The following is a 5,851-nucleotide window of genomic DNA, read 5'->3' as shown; positions in this document are numbered from 1 at the left end:
TCCTAATTTTCCCAACATCCTCTAAGGACAGTGGTAAAACCATTATTTTAAGAATTAAATTACAGGAAGAGCAGGCAAAAATCATAAGAGTATACTTCATTTTGACTATGGAAAATCAACCTATTTTTGTAGAATTATATTTTAATTTTAATGTTCACACAAAGCTAAAAACCCCGTCTGTAAAAACCTTCGCTCTTTAGTGGTGCAGCCAAGCAGACAGCTCAGGGCCCTCCTCTTTAGACAGTCCAAAGTAGGACAGGAGTGTGCACAGAATGAGGGCACTCACATGTCTTTGTATCATCCAAATAGTATCTTTATTAAACAAATCACATCATATAACAGTCAACTTTGTGATTTGTTCAATAAAGATACTATTTGGATGATACAAAGACCTGTGAATGCCCTCATCTGTGCTGGTTTTTTTATATATATATAGCGCAACTTAACTAAAAATGTCAAATTAGATTTAAAAAACTAACAAAAACTGATGGTAACAAATGAATGGATGAATAGGAGGTCTTTGAGTGAGCACAAGCAGTTTAACAATAACTTATCAAATATTTAAAATGCAAAATGTCTTTTCAAAGCTCTCACTCAGTGGGCTCCTGATTAGTCTATGCAATGTGAAGATAACTACAGATGATTGCTGTGTAAATAGCAGGGTGGTGTAATTAATCAGCACATTGAAAACTGCCACACATAATGAGATATCAGAGAACAACACAATTTGTCAAACATGAGAGTCACCGGATACCCTAAAGAAGGAAGCAGATGCCTTATATGGTGAGATGTTCAGGAATTGGTGCCGTTTGACCAGGGCATACAGTAGACAAAGTGACGGATGATGTTGTGCCCCTCCCCCTACACAAATTCCAGTTCACTTTGTGAACATCTTGCTTAGTCCAGAGATGACATTTAACCTTCAGACATGTGCCCAGACGGCTGGTCTGCCCTTCCTTTCAAAACCATCAGACAGACTTACACATGACATATGCCAAAAACCACAGAGATAAACCCCACACAGAAACAGAATAATTTTACTTTACATATGGGAGATATCACAACTCTTTGTTGTGCCGTGTAGTATTTTATGTACAGGAATCATACAAATGTTTAGAACGATACACTAAAATATTGCACCAAAATGTTAGGTAGTTGAAAAACAAGAAATTTAATTAATTCACTGCAATTAAAAGCTGCCAAATGTTATTCCAGTAATCTAAACAATGAGGCAAAATATATATAATTTTTAAATAACTATTTCTACAACATGTATATAGATATAGTATCATTTATCTGACGTCTCACTAGAGGGGAAAATGTAAATGCACTTATCCCCCAGACACAAAGAAGTAACAAGGGAGATGATGATACAAAGAATTCCCATATGGTGAGATCGGAGGACGAATGAGTCAACTGGAAAACCTTATGGTTCTCTATTCTCCCAACAATGGAATGTCAGGAAAGAATTAACCAGTTTAATGCCAATGCATTGTACTTTGCTCCATTAACATATTTTTGATCTCCAATTGACAGCTAATGCAGTATAATGTGTGCAGCCTTTTATAATGGTGAATCAATAGTCAGTATGAGTTTGCAATCTAAATCTTATTATATTTAATTTTACATTTATTTTCTTCTGACTATGCCTCCTCCAATCTAAATGTTTCAACACCTCCCACTAAAGAGCACGAACTTATCTCTGCCAGTGGTCAAAGCCATTCTAACCTGCAATCAATTTAGCAGCACTTTACAACACTGATATTCCAAAATAAAAAGTTTAAATTTGTTAAAAACAAATGGCAATATACTATAATTATCTCTTAACCTTTTAGTGTAATTGAATTCTGGAAATCATAGACTTCCCAATTCCTGTTAAAAGTGGGAATGCACCTATTAATATCAACCTATTAATAACTCGGTACTCTCCACACAAAACAATGTCAGCTGGGTGGCATTACAAAGTAGCTGGGTGGTGTCAATTTAATATTTTGCAATATTTTCTGTTATTTATAAATATTACTTAAAGTGAAGGTAAACTTAACCCTACTGCCTCACGGCATTGGATAGACTTTTAAAAATGAGCCAGAGTTTAATGCAGCAAATTTTTTATATACATATTTTTTTCTCAAATTTTTACCGCTCCGACGATAAGCGCAGCTCTCCCGTCCGCCATATTGTTTGATTGACAGATGACGATTCTTAAAACAACTAGCAACTAGTCCTTGATTCCCCCGGGCATAACTCTGGCTCATTTTGAAAAGTCTATCCAATGCTGTGAGGCAGTAGGGTTAAGTTTACCTTCACTTTAAAGGGATACTAAACCCAAATTTTCATTTCATGATTCGGATAGAGAATGCAATTTTAAGCAACTTTCTAATTTACTCCTATTATCAAATTTTCTTCGTTCTCTTGGTATCTTTATTTGACAAAGCAGGAATGAAAGCTTAGGAGCCAGCCCATTTTAGATTCAGCACCCTGGATAGATCTTGCCGATTTAGCCACCAATCAGCAAGAGCTATCCAATGTCCATACATTTCCTTTAAATAGTATAATCCAATGCACTGTGCCCAACCAGCCAGCATACAGCTAGCATCTTCCCCTAGCAAGCACTTTGTGTGTTCCTTTACTTATCAAGATGTTTTAAAATTATCAGGTTGACAAATTTATATGAAACGTAGGAGCCAACAAAAATATTTGGAAGCAAGGCAAAACTTTTTAGATCCCTGGAATAGGGTGTTTAAATGCAACTAAATGTAGATCAATCGACGTGCAAAATAATTCAAACAGTTAGGAGCCAAATTAAAATTTCTAGGAGCTGTGGCTTCCTGGCTCCTGGGATTTGTCAAGCTCGAACATAAATGTAATTATTTTGTTTTTACAGTTAACATATTTACCTACTGTATATTGTTACGGAATGTGTTAGAATATTAAAAATGACTTAATACAGTGTTCCAAATGATGTAACTGCAACAAACAGTACGTGACTGTTTCATAGAGTATTGGATTAGTTGTGTTGACATCTTTGGCACAGTATAAGATGTGATCAAGAACAAAGAAAGAGAGAAAAGAAATTACATTATATTAATACAAGGTTTACAGACAGACTAGATGGGCCAAGGACTTTATCTGTCATCAGATTCTCTTCATCTGCACGAGGCCACATCCCTCTCTTCTGCTCAGTAAAACTCATGATTACCATTAGAGCAGGCTTTACTATAGAATTGTGAAAAATTAGTCCCTCAGTAAAGTTATTCATGCATCAAAGATTAAATAAAATGTATTTACTTTTCCAAAAAACATTTTTCAGTTTACTTCTACTTGGTATCCTTTGTTGAAAAGCATACCTAGGTAAGCTCAGGAGCAATCATGCACTACAGGGTCAGTGAGCTGTCGAGTGCTGGCTGCACATAAATGCCTTATCATTGGCTCACCAATGTGTTCAGCTAGCTCCCAGTAGTACATTACTGCATCAACAAAAGATACCAAGCGAGTTAAGAAAATTTGATAATAGAAATAAATTGGAAACGTATTTAAATATCGCATGATCTATCTACATCATTAAAGAAGTTTTTGGTGCCATGTCCCTTAATTCAAGGATAAAATAGTACGTGAAAATGAAACTGTCTGAAATTAAAATTCTACTTTATTAATTAAAAAAATAATTAATTAAAAAGTCCAGTTTAATGCCTAAAACAAAGTACTCAAAGCAATGTGACCAAATAACATCCCTTAGCAAGTGATACCAAGCACTGCAAATAAACAATTTTTAACTTTGTTCTTTAAATACCATTGTTCAATGTATTAAAACACACACTGCAAGAGTAGAGCAAGCTGTTTTGTTCCATAGTAAACCCTTTTTCAGCATTCATTATTAATACAGTCCAGTTAAATGGAGCATAAAACTAAATTACAAACAAGCTAGCCAACTTCTTTAACCATTTGTAGTCAGTCTGGTCTGTAAAGCAGTGTATTTGCAGATGCCTCTAGCTGCAAAAGGTAAATATCGTAAAATACTGAATAAACTCACAAGGGATGGTTTTACATCATATTTTAAAAAGGTGCTAACAAAAGGTAACCACATTGTTGTAGGGTGGTATTGGTGATGATATATATATATATATATATACACACACACACACACATATATATATATATATATATATATATATATATATATATACACATAAACATATTATATATACATCCTTCTTCCTTGCCAATTTCCTGGGTAGAACCCTGGAGATGAAAAGGGACGCTGTTTGCCTTGCAAGGACAATTTGTGCTCCAAACCAATAAACACAAAACAAATTTAGCTTCATGATCAAACACAAAAATACAACTAGGTTAATTGATGCAAGTAAATAAAATCTGCATCAAAATCTACAACCACATTTAAGTATTTGCCAAGTAGTATTTGATTTAAAAGGGTGATTTTCTATGAGCAGATGTGACAGCAAAAATATTTAGGCCCTGGTGAAAAAACAAAAGCAAAAAAAAAAAGCATATGCAGCAGAAGAGCAAAGATAGAAATGATATTCTCTATTATACTTTCCCCTCTTTAACAGTAAAAGACTTCATCTTTAAAACATTAACTGGTTAATACTGCCATTAAATAAAACAAATTGGGATCTGTGTAAACTGCATGTAAGAATAGTAAAAGCAATGTCTGGCCCAAACATCATTACCTATTATCATAAGCAGGTATAGTTGTGAATGTCATAAATATTACAAAAATGCATTGATTAACAAAAAGTAATGACAGTTAAAAAGTAGCATCTTCCCATTTCAGAATACAATAACAGGAGAAACAAGCTTTATAAACACTGGATGGCCAATGTCATGTCCACCAATGACTCAGCCAAGCACCAAGGAACACACCAGTCTGCATTATTTTTTTTTTAAAAAGGCAATGTTATTGTCTGCTGCTCCTGACTCACATCAGTCTGACTCTGATTTCTGGAGAAGAGGAGGTTCATTGATCCCAAGATTGGGAGAAGTGTCTGACATGTGAAGAAGCTGCACATGCGCAGACTAGAACCCATACAGGGGTTTTTGGGGATAGATATTTTGCAGCCATTCCCCCAATTGCTTGTCATGCATGGTTTCAGGCAAAGGGTTAAACAATTAAATAACATTCTGACCAATCACTGATTACAAAGCAAATATCCTGCACATTACAGCAGTAAATATAACCACAGAATTAACTATTTAATTACAGATAAAGCAGTGGTGTAGCCATTAATATTGCATAAGCCTTCTATGCATTTGATATGTGGACATTGCAGCTATGGTTTCAATACCAAACACTGAAAAAGGAACCACAGTACCCAATGAACAATACATACAATGCACATATATGTATGGTGGTGACAGTGTCACAATAAAATGCCTCATCAGCAAAACATCCAAATACACAAGCCTGGTGTTTAATAATTCAGCACAAGACATAATCACTGCACGCATTGCTGCACACGCCTTTACCTGGATGGAGGCTGCTCCCATAGGTATGTGCATGCTGCATGTCACATAGATGTGCTGGCTATATGCGCCCAGCTCGCTGCGGATGTCAGTACAAAACAAACGGTACTCAGCAATAGATGCTATGACCACCGGCTAAACACAGCGCGGCTCTGCCAAGTGATTCTGCTACAGCTACTGCAAGAGCAAAAGAGGGGCGGGGCTGTGCTCAGGATCACGTTGTCATTGAGCCGCCGCCTTGTCAATCTGGTGTGGTCTCCAGCCAATCGGTGTAAAAATGGGCGTGGTTTGTTAGCACAAAGAAGTCAGAGCACAACAGTCTAAAAAATGTAGAGCAAGGTATGAGAGAAGCCGTTTGCATACATAGGAA

General features: G+C 35.9%; 1 protein-coding gene across 1 annotated transcript in view; it reads right to left on the bottom strand.

The window, feature by feature from the left end:
• TIAM1 (TIAM Rac1 associated GEF 1) overlaps positions 1 to 5,599 on the bottom strand; it is an 873,661-nt gene extending 868,062 nt beyond the window's left edge. Inside the window, exon 1 of the mRNA XM_053705978.1 lies at positions 5,485 to 5,599. The gene's annotated coding sequence lies outside the window, so the exon portion shown is untranslated. The remainder of the gene's footprint in view (positions 1 to 5,484) is intronic.
• Positions 5,600 to 5,851: the final 252 nt, after the last annotated feature.

This window comes from Bombina bombina, chromosome 3, assembly GCF_027579735.1.
Source record: "Bombina bombina isolate aBomBom1 chromosome 3, aBomBom1.pri, whole genome shotgun sequence".
Taxonomy (NCBI): Eukaryota; Metazoa; Chordata; class Amphibia; order Anura; family Bombinatoridae; genus Bombina; species Bombina bombina.
This window is presented reverse-complemented; position numbering and strand designations above follow the sequence as displayed.